Here is a 20204-nt window from a genome sequence, read left to right as displayed (position 1 = left end):
GATCATGTGTTAGTACTATACGAATCTTGCTATTAGATGGTGCATCAGCAAATGATCTACTCAGGAAAGCCCAAATAAGCACGCTGATTTATTCTGACATAGAGCTAAAAGCAAGCTGAACTACTTATCATTAAGCACCACTTCCAAAACAAGATCTTTGCCAAGTCTGTTTTGAATGGACGAGTTAGAATCACATCATTGCGAAAATAAAGATTAGCGCAAACTAATTAATGAGTTTCTTCATTCCATATCCTCTACACTACTCTTAAAAGAGTTGGAACATTAACTGTCAAAATTAATTGGTGAAAAATAAACCTAGCTTTTAATACTTGCTTTCTGTTGTAGCTGGATTTATGATATCATTTGGAACTTCATTGAAAGATATTTATTGATGAAAAATTAAATCTTGCAGCTATTGAAAATTAAAGCTTTCAGCCCATTTAGGAAGTTTCCAAGAATTATCTGGAACAATGAGAAATCTGCTCCAAACGCTCTCCTCAAATTCCATTGCCTTGGTTTATCCACCCTATTTCTCTTGAAGGCCAACAATGATTTGTAACGTAATTTAGTCTCAGGCATCAATCATCTCAATTTACACACTTCTAAGAAATAAATTTGTCCATCTAAATGTCAATATCAAAACTTTAGGCATTTCAGGCAACAGCTAAAATGTATTTATTTTGAAATGGGGGGAAAAAATTTGTAATTTGTGTAATAAAGTTACACAGTAGTTGCTAAGGCAATTTTACGGAATAAATATTCAAACAGAATACAATATATTGTGTTCTTAACAGCTTACATCTCAATGAAAGAAACAAGATACTAAATTACACACCGCGGTCTCGTATTTTACAGACTATAGCACAAGGATAGACATAAAGGAGTTAATTGAAACCGAAAAAAATTCTCTATCTGACTTCAAGAAACTACTGCATTTTCTGTACGTATGATAGCTGTTTTAACTTTCTTTTATGCATTTCCTATATGAAATCATTGTACCAAGAAAACTGCAACTAATTTTGAGAAAAACCTCTTTGGATTGATTTTTTCTCAACTGCTTATCAAAATGTGGGAAAGGGCTTCAGAGATAGTGAATGCATTGATTATATCTACCAAAATTCCTTAGATTCTGGATAGGTCCCACACGATTGGAAAACAGCAACTGCAATGTCACCATTAAAAAGATGGCAGAAAACAGGAAGTGGTAGTCTGGTTGACATAACATATTTTATTTGGAAAACGCTTGAATTAATTATTGAGGTTATAGCAGGATATTTAGAAAATCCTCCCACAATTAAGCATGTTTTTTTGAAAGAAATCATGCTCCACAGGTTTGCTAGCATTCTTTGAGGATGTAACAAGCACAAATAAAGGGGTATAACAGATGCAGAAGGAATTTGATAAGGCGAGAATGGGGTTGGGAGAAATATATGTTGGTATTGATAAGAAATTAGGGTCAAGATAAAGTGATTTTCTGATTTACTATATACAACTTTCACTGTCATACCCTCAACAATCATCTTTCTCATCTCCTCAAAAAACGTAATCAAATGCATATCCTCCCCTGCATAAAGCCAAGCTGACTATCCCTAAAATGTCTATGCTTCTTCAGGTGCAGCTAGATCCTACTCTTATGAATGTTTTCCAATAATTTCCATTACTATTATTAAGTCTCATGGGCTTATCATTTCCTGGTTCGTTTCTACTGCCTTTCTTAAACAGAGAAACAATATTAATTATTCGCCAGTCCTCCTGGACCTTACCCGTGGCTGAAGAAGATACAAAGATGCTGCCTGACCCGCTGAGTTACTCCAGCATTTTGTGTCTATCCAGTAAGCCAGCATCCACAGTTCCTTCTGACAAATACAAAGATCTTTGCCCCAGTAATGCCCTCTTGCATCTTTCTATAACCTTAGATAGATTTCATCAGAGCCTCTGGACATGCACCTTAGCATTCTTCAAGAGATCCAACACATCTTCGCTTTTGATATCAACATGCTGTAGAATATCACCATATTCTTCATCACCATATTTAAGGAGGATGTGGTTAGATTGGAAGAATGGCAACTAGGTAGGCTCCTGGGATGAAGGAGTTGACATATGAAGAGAGGTTGAGCAGGTTGGATACCCATTGAAGTTTAGAATGACAACAGATGTTCTTTGTCATTGAGTCTTGGACAGATAACACAGAAACAGGCTCTTCGACCCATTGAGTCCACACTGCCACCAACATTTACACTAATCCTACATTAATCCCAAATTTTATTCTCTCCACATTCTCATCAACTCCCCCCAGATTCTATAAATAAGGGGCGATTTACAGTGGCCAACTAATCTACCAACGCATGTCTTTATAGTGTGGAAGGAAACTGGAGCACCTGGAGGAAGCCCTTGCAGTCACATTGATAAGGTGCTACCTCCATGCAGAAAGGTTAGCTGTCAATTTGAGATAGCAGCTCTCCTCACTGCACTGCCATGCCACTCTTAAAACTGACCCCTACTAAAACAAAATTCGAAAAGGGATTGAAAGGCTGAATGCCAAGAGGATATTTCCTTTGGTAGGGTAACTAGAACCAGGCTGACACTGTTTCAAAGTAATGGTCTCCCATTTAAGTGGAAGATGGGATAGAATTTCTTACTGAGGGGAAAATTGTTTAGAATTCTCTACTGCAGAGATGGCTCTTCGAATATATTCAAGAGTGAGTTTGACAGATATTTGAATGACATGGGAGTCAAGGGATGGAGAAGGGGCTGGACAGTTGACATTGGAGTCAAGACTGGGGTAATCATGATCTTACCAAATCCTACTTGGCTCACTGGGCTAATGAGTTGACCTTTACTACTATCACTGTATTACTATTCTAGATAGAGGCATTGTTAAATTTGAGGTTTGAATATGCTATTGTAAACCTTTCCTAAGGAAGAGAAAGAGATTCCCATACCATGGCCATAGACTAAGTCTGGGCAATTGATAAAACACTAAATGTACAAAGTACATTTTTTTTGTATTTGTTTTTGATTGTAGGAACTTTTGACGGACTGAATAAATTTATAAGAAAACAGTGTGTACTGCCTATATCTTTATTTTCTACATGTTTAGTGTTAGTATGGATAGGCATTTTACTGCAGACCTAATCTTTACTTATTCACTTTGGATTGATTTTTGTTTAAGTGATTCTGTAACAACACTTTTAAATCCAAAATTTGATTTAACATACAAAATACGCCAGTTCATATTGGTATTAGATGTTTTAGAAAAAGATTTCTTGGTTGAGGTATTGTGCATCTCTATAATAAACTGTATACAACCTCAATTTATGCTAAATTAGCAAAGCCAAGAAATGGATGCTGATAGCCTTGGCTTTGTACAAGCTCTCTTTTCCTCCAGTGATTTACTTTTTAAATTAAAGTTATAATTGGACAATACATATATCTATTTTGTTTTATGCTGAAAACTCTAATAATGATTGAATTAATACAAATGAAACTGGTTCATTTCTCCTTGAGTTCTGTATATCTGCTGCACTGCCATCTACTAGACAGTTTGGGAATTTTTAACTATTGCTGAAATTAACAATGAATAAAAAGACCATACATTTCAGACAAGAAGATTGCATCTAGAAGCTTGATGTTCTTTAAGAATGTGGTGCTCGAGAAAATGCAACACACATGTCTTAGTCTTTGACAAAGTCACTATATGTGAAATTTGAAGAATAAGGAATTAGAGTAAAAGTTAATTTGCAAGAAAATCAGAGGGCAGGTTTTGGGTGGATGTGAATTGTGCTAACCTTTACAGCCCTGCACTACATCTATTACTTTTCGCCAAGTTGAATTTTAACATGGATTTAGGGAAAGAGGGACTGTATTACCTGTCATCTGTCCGACTCAAATTGGAAAAATTTAGATAATCTACAAATCCATACAAGCATACATTTTAAGTGTAATAATATTTATTACCAAAGTCCTTTTTGAGTTATCTAAATTATGAAAACATGGAAGCAGTGCAACTGATCCACAGCTGTAATTATCTGTCCTATAATGCTAAGCACCAATATCAAAGCGTAGAAAAATACAGCACTGGAACAAGCCCTTCAGCCTAGGCACGGAAATCGCTATCAAAATATGGAGGGGACCGGGGGGGGACAAAATTTCTTGGCGGCGGCGCGCGCATGCGCACTCACACACACATGCGCGGGGCTTCGGAGGTTTAATCCAGCTCAACTCAGCCTGTCTCGCCAGGTTAACCTACACCCCTGCCTGGACTGACGGGACACCAACACTGCTTCTCCACGCTGACTGTAAGCCTGGGCCATATTTCCCGCAAGTCCAGGCAGGGCTATAGGTTAACCTGGCGGGACAGGCAGAGTTGAGCTGGGTTTAGCGCTGCTTGTCTGTGCTGGCTGTGGGCCTGGGGGCACCGCGCCCGTCTGACTCTCGACCTCTCTGGCCACCCCCGGGGGTGTGGGGGGGGGGGGGGCACTCGGGTGGGGACGGGACAGTGCCGGAGAGCCGGGATCGATCCTGTGTGCGGACGAGGCACAGGTCTGTGCCACATCTCCCTCCTCCAATCATTGCGCTGAATTAACATGTCCCGTCCCCATTGCCTGATGACCGACGTCTCTCTCGTCCAATCAGCGCCCTCGATCAGCAGTTCCACCCCCACTGTCCCGTGGAAAGCGGAGCTTGCACCGTTTTTTAAAATCCGGATTACAAAAAATGGGGGGGGGGGACTGTCCCCCACCTCTCAAAATGGGGGGGGGGGGGGGGGGGAAGTGTCCCACCTGGCCCCCCCGGGATTTCCGCCCCTGCTTCAGCCCACCATGTCTGCATTCAGCTCATTTCATCTGCCTGCACATGGTCTGTATCTCTCTATTCATGCTTCTACCTAAACACCTCTTAAACATTGTATCATTCCTTTTTCTACCACCCTCCCAAGCAAATTATTCCAGGCACCTAAAGCGCTTTAAAAAGTGCCTCAAATCTCCTTTAAACCTTCTCCCTCTAACCTTAAAGCCATGTCCTCTCGGGTTGCATAATTCCACCCTGGGAAAAAGACCAAAATTCCTTACAAAATGTTATATACTTCTAACAGACAGGATATCAATTTCCCTTGTAATGAATAGCAAGCTACCACCTCAATGGAGGCAAAGACTAGTTCAAGGGTTTAGTTGTTACATTGAAAGGATATCTAGTCTCATACATTGGCCTTATGAGAGGGTGTCCCAACAGTCCTGGACTGACGGGACACCGCCCGGAGCAGTGGCGGCCCAGGCTTACAGCCAGCACGGAAAAGAAGCACTAACTCCACTGGTCCGGGCCGGTGTCCCGTCAGTCCAGGGCCGTTGGTTAACCCGGCGGGACAGGCAGAGTTGAGCTGGAGTTAGCGCTGCTTCTCCACGCTGGCTGTAAGCCTGGGCCGCCACTGCTTCTGGCCGATGTCCCGTCAGTCCAGGGTCACCCCGGACATCACCGGCTGCCCCCGGACAGGGATGGGACACTCGGGAGGGGACGGGGACGGTCCAGTGGCAATTCAACAGCGCCGGAGACCCAGGTTCCATCCTGACTATGGATGAAACCTAGGTCTGTACACATGCAGCAGCAGTTGCCGAGAATGTTTATCGTGAGTGACCTTTGACAAATTCCATGATTCCTTGCGTTTTTCGGAATACCAAACTCGCTTATTACCGCAATTACATCAATCTGAGAATGTAGACAATTACTTCGTTTGTACAGCACCCCAAAAAATGCAGGACAAATCTAACAAGATCCCACCATCAGTCATATCTTCCCTTCTCTGCCTTCTTCTGTTTTCCGCAAGGACCACTCTCTCTGTGACTTCCTGGTTCACCCGTCTCTCCATCTACCCTTTCCCTCCCCCTCATTTTGAATATTGTTGATAGTTTCAATTTCTTCAATTCCAGGACCTTTTGTCTTTGTAGAGAAGTTGCAGAATAATTAGTTAATTAGCTTTTCTGAATGGATAATGCAGAGCTTTTTCATGGATTATTAACATGACATGGTTGTCCAAGAATAGATCATGGTCTGGATTACTTTGGGAAAAATGTTAATTCTTTAGAAAATACCTATTACGATTTGTGTCATTTTTGTACATTGATTCGGGAACTATGTTGTTCGGCCAGTTGTTCCCTCAGGTAGTGTAGATGGTTTATGCATGCAACCTATAACGTAGCTACCTCAACACCACTAACCACGCCCAGCCATATCAGTATAACTGTGATATCCTACCCTTGTTCCTCCCTTTGGTTCCAGTACGCCTGAAGACTAGATGCAGTCAGTACTGGGACGTGTGTAACATGTGCCTTGATTAAAGACTCAGTAAAGGTTACAGTGTGTCAGACTCTACTCCTTTACATGGTGTCAGCAAGTTAAACGCGCGCCTCCTGTTTATCGGGTTTTATTTGTCCCTAGTCCAACTAGTGTTTAATTCCCTATTCATCATGGCATCCTCATGCCGAAAGCCCTCTCCCCTTGTCTTTGACGCTGACATTGCGGAACGCTGGGCTCTTTTCGTGATGGACTACAACCACTTCATCAACATCGTGCACCAAAATGAGCCTGATGCGGTCAAAGCCTCGCTCCTGTTGAACCTTGCCGGTCCTGATGCTATGAAACGAGCTCAGGCTTTCAACTATGATCCAGCGATCCTGGATGACAACGACCAGGTCATCGAGCCGGCGGAATCTGCAAATGACCCGGTATGTCTCTTACGCAAGTTTGCGGAGATTTGTGACTTGCCCTCCAACCGCATATTGGAGCGAGCTAGATTTTTCACACGGAAACAGCAGCCTGATGAGCCTGTTGAATGTTTTATCACTGACCTGCGCTACCATGCTCAGCGGTGCGTTTCGAGACCATGCGTGATCAGCTCACCAGAGATATCCTTGTCACCGGCATGCTAGATCAGAAGCTACGTGCAGATCTGCTGCAGAGACCAGACCTCACCCTGACTCAGGCAATCCATGCATGCCGCATAGCTGAAGTAGTTGCCCCGCCACATGGGCAGAGGGGATCTGACAATCGGGCTATTAATCTGACTGGTGTTGCTATGCCCCATCGCAAACAAGGAAACTTTCGCCCTACGCCGCGGCCGACTTATGCCCCTCGGGTCCCGCTTGTCAAGAAGTGTCCCAACTGCAATTATATCCACTCCATGCAGTCACAGTGCCCGGCACTTGGCAAAGCTTGCAATTTCTGTAGGAAGATGAACCATTTTTCAGCTGCCTGTCGTTCCCGTGGGAACATTCCCTCAGCTCCTAAACAAGTTTTAAACAACCTTCAGCAAGCTGATAGCGATTTCGATTTTCCCAGTCTTCTGTCGACACTGCCCTCGACTCTGAGCCCAGCTGTTCCATGGGAGATGCCAGTGTTTACACTCTCCTTCATGGCCGATCTCGCCTCCCTGATCCTTCTGTACTCATTACTGTCAACAACAAGTCCTTCTCCGCGAAGCTCGACACGGGGGCGAAAGTGAATGTTATGTCAACATCCCTATTCAAACGGATAAGAAATAATGAGCTGTTGACTGCTGATCGCTCCATATTGCGTGCTTATGGGGGAGAGGAGCTAACACCTGTGGGGAGGGCCACCTTCCATTGTGTGCTGCAGAAATCATCCTGTGACCTGTCGTTTTTTATTCTGGACTGTGACTGTGTTACTCTATTGAGCAATCAAGCCTGCCAGGATCTCGGTCTGGTGTCTTTCGACCGCACGGTCCACGAAGTGCGGGTGATGCTGAATCCACTCTCCGAGTACCCTGACCTCTTCGACGATAAGTTGGGGAAGCTGCCACTTGTATACAAGATCGCAACTGACCCCTCGGTAGTGCCTGTGATCCGTGCCCCACACAGGGTGTCGTTTGCCATGAAGGGCAAGGTTGAAGCCATGCTGAAAAACATGGTTGACATGGGAGTGCTGGAAGCCGTCAGCGATCCCACCGAGTGGGTCTCCACCATGGTCGCCACCATGAAGAAGGGTAAGAACGAGATACGGGTGTGCATCAACCCCAAGGATTTGAATCTGGCAATAAAACGTCCCCACTACCCTATGAGAACTGTAGAAGATGTTGCTGCCCAGGTCGGCCAGGCCACGGCGTTTTCCGTCCTCGATGCCAGGAGCTCGTTCTGGCAAATACCTCTAGACAAACGCTCCTCGAACTTAACCACTTTCGGCACACCCTTCGGAAGATTCAAATTTTTGCGGATGCCGTTCGGCATCAACTCCGCTAGCGAAGTGTTTCAGCGCTGCATGGAGCAACTGTTTGCTGGTCTGCCGTGTGCCATTATTGTGGATGACATTCTAGTTTCTGGGAGAGATGCTGCTGAGCATGATCGCCACCTCCGACGGATTCTAGACTGCGCACGCCAGATCAACTTAAAGCTTAACCCGTCAAAATGCAGGTTCCGGGTGGCTGAGGTACCATATGTTGGCCACATTTTCACGACCCACGGGCTGAAACCTGATCCGCAAAAGACAAATGCCATCTCCGAGCTGCCTGCCCCGACAGATGTTACCAGCCTGCAGCGTTTCCTGGGCATGGTCAACTATTTGGGGAAGTTTATCCCCGACCTCAGCGAGTTGAGCGCATCCCTGAAGCAACTGACGAAAAAAGACATTGCCTAGTCCTGGTTTCCCCACCACCAGCAGGCTTTCGATTTCCTCAAAACGAAGCTGATCAGCACGCCGACTCTCAAGTTCTTCGATCTGCGGCGTCCAATTGTGGTTACGTGCGACGCTTCCCGTTTTGGACTAGGTGCTGCCTGCCTGCAGCTCTATGATGGTGGCTCGCTGCAGCCCATTTCCTATGCCTCACGAACCATGATGGACACTGAGCAGCGCTATGCACAAATAGAGAAGGAGCTTCTGGCGGTTGTGTTCGCCTGTTCCAAGTTCAAGGACTTCCTTTTCGGTACCAGGTTCACTGTCGAGACGGATCATCAACCCTTGGTGACGATCCTCAACAAGCCTATCCACATCGCTCCAGCCAGACTACAGCGAATGATGCTACAGCTCCAGCGGTTCGACTTTCAGACCGTCTACAAGAGGGGCACCGAGATGCATGTGGCTGACGCGCTGTCCAGAGCCCCCCGGTCCTCCTGCGACAGACATCCCTACGAACAGGAGGATCTGGAGGTACTCAATGTCAACTTTGTTCCCTCTAAGCAGCTGCAGTGCCTGGTTGAGCACACTGCCAACGACCCCGACCTGCAACAGCTCGCAGCTGTCATCCAGCGCGGGTGGCCAAGCAAACGGACTTCGTTGCCTGCTGGTGTCCACCCTTTCTTTCTGGTTCGCGATGAACTGGTGCTCCGGGACGGGATAATCATCAAGGGTCACAAGGTGGTCGTCCCTGCCTCCCTGTACGACTCGTACTACACCGCTGCCCACATGGGGCATCCCGGAGCCGATGCCACTGTCTCACATGCCCAAGAACAATACTATTGGCCTGGCATGGCAAAGTACATTAAGGCCCGAGTAGCCTGCTGTCCTGATTGCAATACTCTTGCCCCACATCAGCAGCGCCAGCTGCTCCTGCAGCAGCCTGCCCCTGCCATGCCCTGGTCATCGCTGGCTGCGGACATATTTGAATGGCGTGGCAAGCAATACCTAGTGTTGGTCGATTCCTACTCGAACTGGTTCGAAGTAGACCTTCTCCCTGCTATCACCTCTGAAATGGTCATCAGTAAGCTGCGCCGACACTTCGCCACTTTTGGGTCCCCGGTCCGTTTGCAGACCGACAACGGCCGTCAATTCACCAGTGCTGAATTTAAAGCTTTCGCTGTGAAGTGGAACTTCACTCACTACACCAGCAGCCCTGAATACCCGCAGAGCAATGGCCTGGCTGAACGTGCTGTCCGCAGTGCCAAGAACTTGCTCGAGCAGTCTCGTCTCTCCAATGGTGACTTCTACCAGGGTCTGTTAAACCTTCGTAACATTTCCAGGGACACAACCATGCGATCCCCTGCACAACGTCTGATGTCCCGCGTTCTTCGCCCACCGATGCCGATCGCCCAGCAATCCCTAGTGCCCAAGGTCCTCCAGCCTGCTGTCGTCCAGCAACGGATTGCTCATAGACACGAAGTTCAACGTCGCTCTCACGACAAGTCCTGCCGCCCTCTCTCACCACTACTGCCTGGCCAGGTCGTCCGCATGCAGACTGCCACCGGTTTCTCCCGACTAGCAACCGTGGTGGGGGTGGACAATTCACCAAGATCCTACTTGGTGGACTTTGAAGGAACTATCTACCGCCGTAGTCGCCAGCACTTGTTGGCTGTCAAAGAGCCCAAGCCTCCTCCTTTGGCCCCATATGCTCCTCCTCTGCTTTTCGAGCCTCCCACTACTAACTACCCCTCCGCTCGCTGCATGCCCCAGTCTATCCGATTGCCGCGGTCTCCTCCGTCTGCTCTTCCGGGGTTCTCCTCCCCTGCCCGCTCTCCTTTCTCCCCCGACATCTACTCCTTCTACCCAGTCTCCTTCCCCTGGCTCACCTGTGCCAGTCGGGTCTCCTTCCGCATTCCCGGCTGGGTCTCCGCCGGCTTTCTCCTTCCCGGCTGTTCCTGCTCCTCCTACTCTTCTTTCGGGGGGGGGGGGGGGGGGAGGGTGAGGGTGCCTTGCGCACTCGCTCGGGTCGGATTGTCAAACCTCCTGACCGTTACGGTGACTTCGTTTAGATTTGCAGGTGTTGTATAACCGCCCTGCCACTGTTATGACTTCAATTTTAAATTTCTACGGGAAAGGATGTAGTTGGTTTATGCATGCAACCTATAACGTAGCTACCTCAACACCACTAACCACGCCCAGCCATATCAGTATAACTGTGATATCCTCCCCTTGTTCCTCCCTTTGGTTCCAGTACGCCTGAAGACTAGATGCAGTCAGTACTGGGACGTGTGTAACATGTGCCTTGATTAAAGACTCAGTAAAGGTTACAGTGTGTCAGACTCCACTCCTTTACAGGTAGCATATATCCAATTACCACAGATTTCCAATAATTAGTTCAGTTATTATTTTCAGCTGTAGGGTATGCCATGAAGTGTAATTAAAGAAGCATTCTCTACGCCCAGTAAAATAAGCCAATATCTTGCAAATGATCTGATATTCTAATTTTTCTCTCCTGACTGGCAAACAGCAATTCTTCAATGAATTCTTTTCAGAAAATGCAAATAGCGAAGATTAACAATTTATATCCTTGAGGACTTGCTAACAAAGTTGAGGGTAGTAGTGTAGGAAGGAACTTCAAATGCTGGTTTAAACCGAAGATAGACGCAAAATGCTGGAGTAACTCAGCTGGACAGGCAGAATGGAGAGAAGGAATAGATGACGTTTTGGGTTGAGATCCTTCTTCGGACTCATATGATGTCACGTCGGCAGTTAGAAATGAAGAGGTCTAAAGAGGGTAGAAGGCCGTATCCCCCGTCTCCGTCTGCGCTGAGGCCTAATAGCCTCCAACTGGGTCCAAAAGGAGGGGGACTGGTTTGAAGAAGGGTCTCGAAAGAGAGATGTTGCCTGTCCCGCTGAATTACTCCAGCATTTTGTGTCTTTCTATGGAGGGTAATAGTACCAACTAATACAACTATAGAGGGACAACAGTTCACTGGTCGATGTGAGGATCCAGACCAAGGCGATGGCTGAAGGCCATGCAGCAGCCTGGGGCTTGACTGGATGGGCCACTGCTTCGTGACCGAGAATGCAGATAAGACAGGGCCACCAAGTGGATGCCTACAACATACTTTGGTCAGGCTGACGCTGCAATGCTATCAGGTAACCTTTTCTTGTTGTATCCCCCGTCTCCGTCTGCGCTGAGGCCTAATAGCCTCCAACTGGGACCGGAGGCAGAGCCAGGACTTACCAATGCGAGGCTGGCCGACCGGAGCTGTGGTGGCGTTGCGGCGTCGGCGACCCGACAGGAGCCTCGGAGGCTCGGCCGCGGGCCCAGTGGACGACAATGTCGGGAGCTCGCAGGTCCCAGGTTGGTGACCTGTTCTCCGGAGCTCCCACAACAACAGCTTCGTCCGCTGGACTGGAGGGCGGCAGCTTCGTCCGCCCTGGGCCGCGGAGTTTGAACCGGCCCGTTCGCGGAGCTCGGATTCAGCTGCGGGACTTACCATCACCTGGCGGGGTCACAACATCGGAAGCCTGGATCGCCTCGACGCAGATGGAGAACAAGGAGGGAAGAGACAAGGACTAAGACTTTTGCCTTCCATCACAGTGAGGAGGGCCTTGTAGACTCACTGTGGTGGATGTTAAATACATGTTTGTGTGTTTTGTTATTTTATTCTATGTTATGAGTGCAAGGCACGAAATTTCGTTCAGACTGAAAAGTCTGAATGACAATAAAGGATACTTTACTTTAGGACAATGGGCCTTTATGGCCAGCTGCACTTAAAACAACTTGGACTTTAAAATGGCAATGCTGGTTTATTGCCTCGGTGGACTATTTCTATACATTCTGTACTTAATCTAAGTTTGTGCTTCCTATAGCAATAGTTTACTGAATTGCATACAAAACAAATTTCACTGTACTTCAGTACCTGTGACAATGACAAACCAATGAACTTTTATTCCTGTGCAAAAGGAGCTACAGAAGTATATTACCAGACAAAACATAAAAGGGAAGAATTTTCACTAGAAGTTTCCTCCTACCTGTGAAAGAGCTAATAGTCAAATCTAATAGTCAAATATAAAATTGAGTCATTCTTCTACAAAAGCATGATCTAGTAGAACAAAAGAATGGCTCGGTGCTAAGTCTGAATGACTTTGTAAATTATATGGAACACAATACGGAGGACAGGTTGTCTTTTCAATAAAGACATTAAGATGGCAACATGCAGTAATAACATGTGCTTCTTCAAGGCCATAAAGAAGCCAAGATTGAAAAAAAAGCTGACGCTCCAGAGATAAGTAATAACTTGTTATTGAATGAGCTTGATTTTGACCCAACTTTCCTATATGCTGAAAGGCTGCAGAATCTTTCAGTCATGCCATATTCAGACTTGGTAGGAGTGTTTTACTGATAAGAAAAATGTATAATTGTGCTAATTCTCCTTTGTTCTGAGAGTGGAGTCCGAGAAGCACTGAGCAACGTTTGTGCTCATTGTAGATATTTGCCATCCCGTCTGACGAATCAATTAAAGATTGCCATGGTCTACCTTTAACGTTTGTTGCTATCTGCTTTTTAAAAAACGAACTTTGACACCTGTGCCATAAATTAAACTAACATCAAATGACTTTTCATTGAAGAAAAATAACAGAACAATGAGAAAAGGAGTAATTAGGGGGACTGAATAATCTTGCAAAGCAGGTAGAATGGGGAAGGTTTGGTAGGCAACTCTTTAGAGGTATCCAGGCAGACAAGAGATTCAAGATTTGGGTTAGATTATTGTCAATCACAAGAGAATTTGAAAATATTCAAAATTTAAGATGTTCAGCAACTGGAAACCAAACCACCCCTGATGAGGGGATGGTTATAATAAATGAACCAAGATAAAGCAAGATAACAATTCCAGTAAAAAGCACTTAAGTAATAATTATGTCTAGTGGTTACATGGGAATGTGTACTAGTTTCTGCAGTAGATACATTAATGTAAGACAGATACTACAAAGGTTGAAGTGGGTCAGACATGAATTTATTCTTATAGATGTTTTGGTGGAGAATGTTAAGACTTTTTAAATTTCATTGTTAAATAAGCAATTTGACAGCACCGAGCAGTGATAAATTATAGTTAAGTACACTGTCATATATAGATTTGATGTCACAAGTTTAGATGATGTGCTGAAGAGGCAGCAAGCAAGAAAGTGAGAAATTAGAGGATTCTTGAATTGATCATTATAGAACCAAAGTGACTATCACAGAGAGAGAAGCTACTGATAAAGGTTCTGTGCTATCATCAATGTACCATTTTCTAATTGTCCCAATTTAAATTGTGGACCATGATTAACAACCTCAGTTGTTTTGCCCTCAGAATGCATCAAAATTCTACCATATTGTGATCACTACTCTAGAGGGGTTACTTAACCCAGCACCTTTTATTAATCCAATCTCATTACACATGACCAAATCCAAAATAGCCCATGCATGGTGCTATTTTGAGAATGGCAGAAAACACAACAATTAACTTAGGAACCTCTGCAAAACAATCACATGTCCTAATAATGTACTGACATAAAGATGGCATTCAAGGTACAGGGACAGCAGCAAAAGTAATGTGCTGATCATTCCACACATAAGACTCCATAACAAGAGGTAAGGGCCTGTCCCACCAGCATGCGACTAGCGCAACCTAACGTGGTCGCTTGAGCCGTACGGCCTCGTGGGGCCGGTCCCACTTCGATCGCCGGAGCCGTATGGAGTTGTGCGGGGCTGGTCCGGACATCGCGCGGGGCTCCGAAAAACTGAGTGTCCAAAAATCCCGCGCGGCAACGGCCTGTCGGCCTGTCGGCCCTATCAACGGGCGTACGCAGCGTCTCGATGCCGTACGCAACTTCTGGACGCCATACGCCTAGCGCGTGGCGTTGCGCAATTACGTCACCGCCCAGCGTGCCGTTCCGTGAGGACGTAACCGCCCGACGCCGTGCGACGTCCAAATTCAGTCGGCCCGCCTCCTGCCCAGCTGGTTGGTGAGTATAATGTCGGGACCAGTTCCAGACGGCTCCGCAGTTGGAAGTGGGACCGGCCCCGCGAGGCCATAAGCCACCACGTTTGGTCGCGCTCAAACGTGGTGGCTTATGGCTGAACTACATTTGAGTCTAGCGAGGAAAAGAATGTATTAGTCAATTGGCATGTAGAGGCAGAAAAAACTTATGCAAAGTAAAGTCAGTAGTAGGCAAAGATTGACGAGGCCAATCTGACACAGAAAATTACAAAAGTAGCTGGGGAAGCCCCCTACTGGTGTTCAATTAGGAAGTAACATATGCTTGCTCTTAATTAAGCAAAGCATCAAAAGATTTAACAACTCTAAGGGAGGAAATATAAAAGGTCATTTTCTGCACAAAGAAATTATGGCTATTTTGCAGGGTATTGGCAGATCCAAAGAGGGAGTATCTGTTTCACAGTCTGTATGAGGTGATTCTGATTAGACTGTACCAGGGCACCAAGTTTTCTCAAATCCCAATAACTTGAGATGGCACAAAGCAGTACAGTAGATTGTATTGTAGGTACAGTAGGTTTTTCTTGTAGGTATAGGATCAGCATAAATTCTAAGAGTTAGGAAAAAGACCCAAAAGCATTTGCTAGTTGATTGCAATCTGTTTATCCTGATCCACAAGGAAGAGGGTCGACTTAGATTACTTGGCAGGATACAATCTGTAATGATTTGGAATTCTTACAGCTTACATGGAAACAATATTTAAAGCAGCCATGTTGAAATTGAATTTGAGAGATCCAGATATGACAGGAGCTCGAGTGTTGAGGATGTTGATTTTTCTTTAGGAGTTTAGATAGGGCAAGCTCCCATTGATGTCATCCATAGGCATCACAAATGTGAGCCTGTGTTTGATGGAACACAGCCCCTTTGGAATGATTAGCACGTTATAAAAGAGATCAATCTCATATCTTATAAGTATAAACAAGAATAAGAAACAATCAGTTCCACTGGAAGGGAATATTTTAATTGTGGCAAGACCAGAATATATCCGAGTTCTATTCCCGAAGACAAGAGGGAGAAAGCATGGTCAATGTGGAGTTATTTGATTGTATGCGTTTGCATGATTAGCATCTTACATAATTGCTTTGCTTTAAAGTTGTACAAAGGTGAAGGATTGGGGAGAAAAATGCTGGTGAAGAGTAAAACTTGTTAGGTATGTGTTAGTTTAATACTGGATGAATCCAATGTACTATGTTTAAGAAGGAACCGCAAAATGCTGGAAAATCGAAGGTAGACAAAAATGCTGGAGAAACTCAGCGGGTCAGGCAGCATCTATGGAGCGAAGGAAATAGGCGACGTTTCGGGTCGAGACCCTTCTTCAGACTGATGTGGGGGTGGGGGGGCGGGAAGAAGAAAGGCAGAAGCGGAGACAGTGAGCTGTGGGTGAGCTGGGAAGGGGAGGGGAACGAAGGAGAAAGCAGGGACTACCTAGAATTGGAGAAGTCAATGTTCATACCGCTGGGGTGTAAACTACCCAAGCGAAATATGAGGTGCTGCTCCTCCAATTTACGATGGGCCTCACTCTGGCCATGGAGGAGGCCAAGGATAGAAAAGTCGGATTCGGAATAGGAGGGCGAGTTGAAGTATAGGGCGGCGCAACCGACGTTCACAGCAGCCTCTGCAGTCCGTCCGTCCTTTTTTCATTTTCGTCCCGTTGAATGTATAGTTTGTTGAGGTTTTTATATTGTCTTTAGCTGTGTATATGTGGGGGGCGGGGGAAACTTTTAAATCTCTTCCCTGTACAGGGGAACCGACCTTTTCCCTGTTGGGTCTCCGTTGTCATTGGGGCCTAGCACCGTGGAGCGGACTCCAACTGGAACGACCCGGGGGCTCCAGTCGCGGAGCCTGCGGACTTACCATCTTCGGCCGGCTTCGGAACGTGGAGAGCTGTGGTGGCACGCGGCTGCGACCCGACTCCGGAGCTCGGAGGTTCCAGCCGCAGGTCCGGTGGACGATGACATTGGGAGATCACGGGTCCCTGGTGGGAGATCGCTTTTCGGAGCTCCTGCAACAGCAGCTTCTCCCACCCGAGCAGCGGGGATGAAAATGACCCGGAGCGGGGCCTTTCATCGCCCGGCGCGGCTTTAACGGTCGCGGGAGTTGCCATCGCCCGCCGGGGGCTTTAACATCGGGAGAAGAATGGAACACAAGGGAGAGACAAGACTTTACCTTCCATCACAGTGAGGAGGAGATTCACTGTGATGGATGTTTGTGTCAATTGTGTTGGTTGTGTGCCTTGGTTCTTTTCTTGTAGTATGACTGCAGAAACCAAATTTTGTTTGAACTTCATACTTGAGGTTCAAATGACAATAAATAAATTCTATAATATGTGATGAGCCACCGGGAGATCAGGTTGGTTATTGCAAACCGAGCGGAGGTGTTGGGCGAAGCGATCGCCAAGCCTACGCTTGGTCTCAATGATGTAGAGCAGCAGATGCAATAGATGAGGTTGGAGGAGGCCAGTGGTGGGATCCCGTTGGAGGTGGCGAAAATGTCGGAGGATTATTTGTTGTATGTGACGGCTGGTAGGGTGGAAGGTGAGGACAAGGGGGACACTGCCCTTGTGGCGAGTGGGGGGGGATGGGGAGTGAGAGCAGAGTTACGGGGTATAGAAGAGACCCTGGTGAGAGCCTCATCTATAGTAGAAGAGGGGAACCCCCGTTCCTTCTTTCCCCTCCCCTTCCCAGCTCTCCCACAGCCCAATGTCTCCGCCTCTTCCTTTCTTCTTCCCGCCCACCCCCACATCAGTCTGAAGAAGGGTCTCGACCTGAAACGTCGCCTATTTCCTTCGCACCCTAGATGCTGTCTCACCCGCTGAGTTTCTCCAGCATTTTTGTCTACCAATGTATGAACAGTTATGTACCAAGAAATAAGATGCAACTGAAAGAAAAATGTTATTTAATGTTAAATAAAGCAGATCTCTTGTGCTTAAATAATTAGTAGTTTTGCGAATAAGAGAACTATGCAAGGCTGCATCCATTTTTATTCCTTTTGTTCAACCTTGGTACGAGTATTAAAATTGGTTTTACTGTGTAATACAGTTTCTTGCAAAGTATTTTAAAGAAAGAAAATATAAGCCTGTTTTTGTTCCAGTTGTGAGCACAGTTTTTTTGGTACCTTCTCTGCTCTCGTTCCTTTTGTTTGTAACCATTGTATTTTCGCAAATACGTTTTAATCAGAAATAATATTGGAAAGGAAGAACTGAATTCTTATGACAATCAGGCTAATTTTGTGAATTAAGCGGCATCTGTAATTCCAGACAGAGACTACTTCTCTCTGTTGTTTTGTAATGCTTTCCCTTTATCACATTATTATTCTCTCACTATTCAACCTCCTCATAGTTTCTCTCCTATCTTTTCTTATAGAATCATGCATTTTGATTAAGGCTTTATTTAAATTTAGGTACATAGTTTCTGTATAAACAAATGGCCTTGAAAACTCAGGGAATTTGAAAAAAATTGAGTGAAGGCTGTAGAAGACTGCATGGAGTTACAATTTATATTTGAGATCCTCATTATAGATATGGGCAAGAAATCTTAATAGTACAAACCAGCGATCCCAGCACATTAACACTATCCTACATTGGACAATTTTGACATTTACCAAGCCAATCAACCTACAAACCTGTACGTCTTTGGAGTGTTGGAGGAAATCGAAGACCTCGGAGAAAACCCACGCAAGTCACGGAGAGAACGTACAAACTTCGTACAGACAGCACCTGTAGTCGGGATCAAACCCGGGTCTCTGGCACTGCATTCGCTGTAAGGCAGCAACTCTACCACCATGCATGCCTGGACGGAGGCCTGGTATAATGGTTTCAAGTAATGAGTTCAAATCCCACTATGCCAAGGCATTTACGTTTAATTAATTACAGGAATTGATATTCATATTGGTTTATTATTATATGTGTACTGAGATACAGTGAAAAACGTTGCCATCTTATCCAGGCAAATCAGGCTGATCAAAGTGATAAAATCAAAACTAGTCTAAAAAAAAGAATCGAAGATAGCATTGAAAGTGCTATCAAGCAACACTCATGGATAGACTGCTGAATTTGAGCTCTGTCAGGTTCACTCAACTCCAAATTTTATTACTTTACTAGACCAAGTGCAGACCCGTTGGGTCTGTTCCCCCAACGTGCGGTTGTGAGGGGGAGGCGGCATGCAGCGTCACACACTAACTATCCCCCCCCCCCCCCCCGCACTCACGCTAATTACCCCCCTTGATAATTTGCTCCTTTTACCCCATAACCACCCTATCTACTGACGCATAGCCTCCAACTTGCAGTCACATCTAGAGTGGGGGCGCGGTTAGAGAGTGAGGGCAGAGAGAGAAGGGGCAGAGACACAGAGAGAGACAGAGACACAGAGAGGGCCAAGAGGGATGGGGGTGGAGAGGAGGAGAAGAGGGAGGGTGGGAGGAGAGAGGGGGGGGGGAAGGGGGGGGGAGGAAGAGAGAGAGGGGGGGGGGGGGGGGGGGGGGGGAGGGGAGAGGGAGGGGGGAGAGAGGGGGGGGGGGGGGGAGGGGGAGGGGGGAGAGGGGGGGGGAGGGGAGAGGAGAGGAGAGGAGAGGAGAGGAGAGGGAGGAGAGGAGGGGGGGAGGGGAGGGGAGAGAGGGGGAGGGGGGGGAGGGAAGGGGAGGGGGGAGGGAGAGAGGGGGGGAGGGAGAGAGGGGGAGGAGAGGGGGGAGGGGGGGAGGGGAGGGGGGGGGGGGGGAGGGGGGGGAGAGAGAGGGGGAGGGAGGGGGGGGGAGGGGAGGAGGGAGAGAGAGGAGAGGGGGAGAGAGGGAGGGGAGAGAGAGAGAGGGGGGGGGGGGAGAGGGGAGAGGGGGAGGAGGAGAGGGGGAGGGGGAGGGGGGGAGTGGAGAGGGAGAGGGGAGAGAGGGGGAAGAGGGGGAGAGGGGGAGAGGAGAGAGGGGGAGAGGGGGAGAGGGGGAGAGGGGGGAGGGAGGGGGGGGGGAGGGGGGGAAGGGGGGGGGGGGGGAGAGGGGGAGAGGGGAGGAGAGGGAGGGGGAGAGGGGGGGGGGGGGGGAGAGGGGGAGGGGGAGAGGGGGGGCGGGGGAAGAGGGGGAGGGGGAGAGGGGGGAAGGGGGGGGGGGGGGGGGGGGGGGAGGGGGGGGGGGGGAGGGGGAGCGGGGGAAGGGGAGGGGGAGGGGGAGGGGGGGAGGGGGAGAGGGGGAGGGGGAGAGGGGGAGGGGGAGAGGGGGAGGGGGGGGAGGGGGAGGGGGAGAGGGGGAGGGGGGGAGAGGGGGAGGGGAGAGGGGGAGGGGCGAGGGGGAGGGGTGAGGGAGGGGAGAGAGGGTGGGAGAGGGGGGAGGGAGAGGGGGAGGGGGGGGGGGGGGGGGGGGGGGGGGGGGGGGGGGGGGGGGGGGAGAGAGGGAGGGGGAGAGAGGGAGGGGGGAGAGAGGGAGGGGGAGAGAGGGAGGGGGAGAGAGGGAGGGGGAGAGAGGGAGGGGGGGAGAGGGGGGGGGAGGGGGGGAGGGGGAGGGGGGGGGGGGGGGAGGGGGGGGGGGGGGGAGGGAGGGAGAGAGGGGGAGAGAGGGAGG

General features: G+C 47.6%; 1 protein-coding gene across 18 annotated transcripts in view; it reads right to left on the bottom strand.

Moving 5' to 3' along the window:
- magi2 (membrane associated guanylate kinase, WW and PDZ domain containing 2) overlaps positions 1 to 20204 on the bottom strand; it is a 407390-nt gene that overhangs the window by 366498 nt on the left and 20688 nt on the right. The gene's annotated exons all lie outside the window — the stretch shown is intronic.

Source organism: Amblyraja radiata, chromosome 21, assembly GCF_010909765.2.
Source record: "Amblyraja radiata isolate CabotCenter1 chromosome 21, sAmbRad1.1.pri, whole genome shotgun sequence".
Lineage (NCBI taxonomy): Eukaryota > Metazoa > Chordata > Chondrichthyes > Rajiformes > Rajidae > Amblyraja > Amblyraja radiata.
The sequence above is the reverse complement of the archived record's forward strand: the minus strand, read 5'-3'. Positions and strand labels throughout refer to the sequence as shown.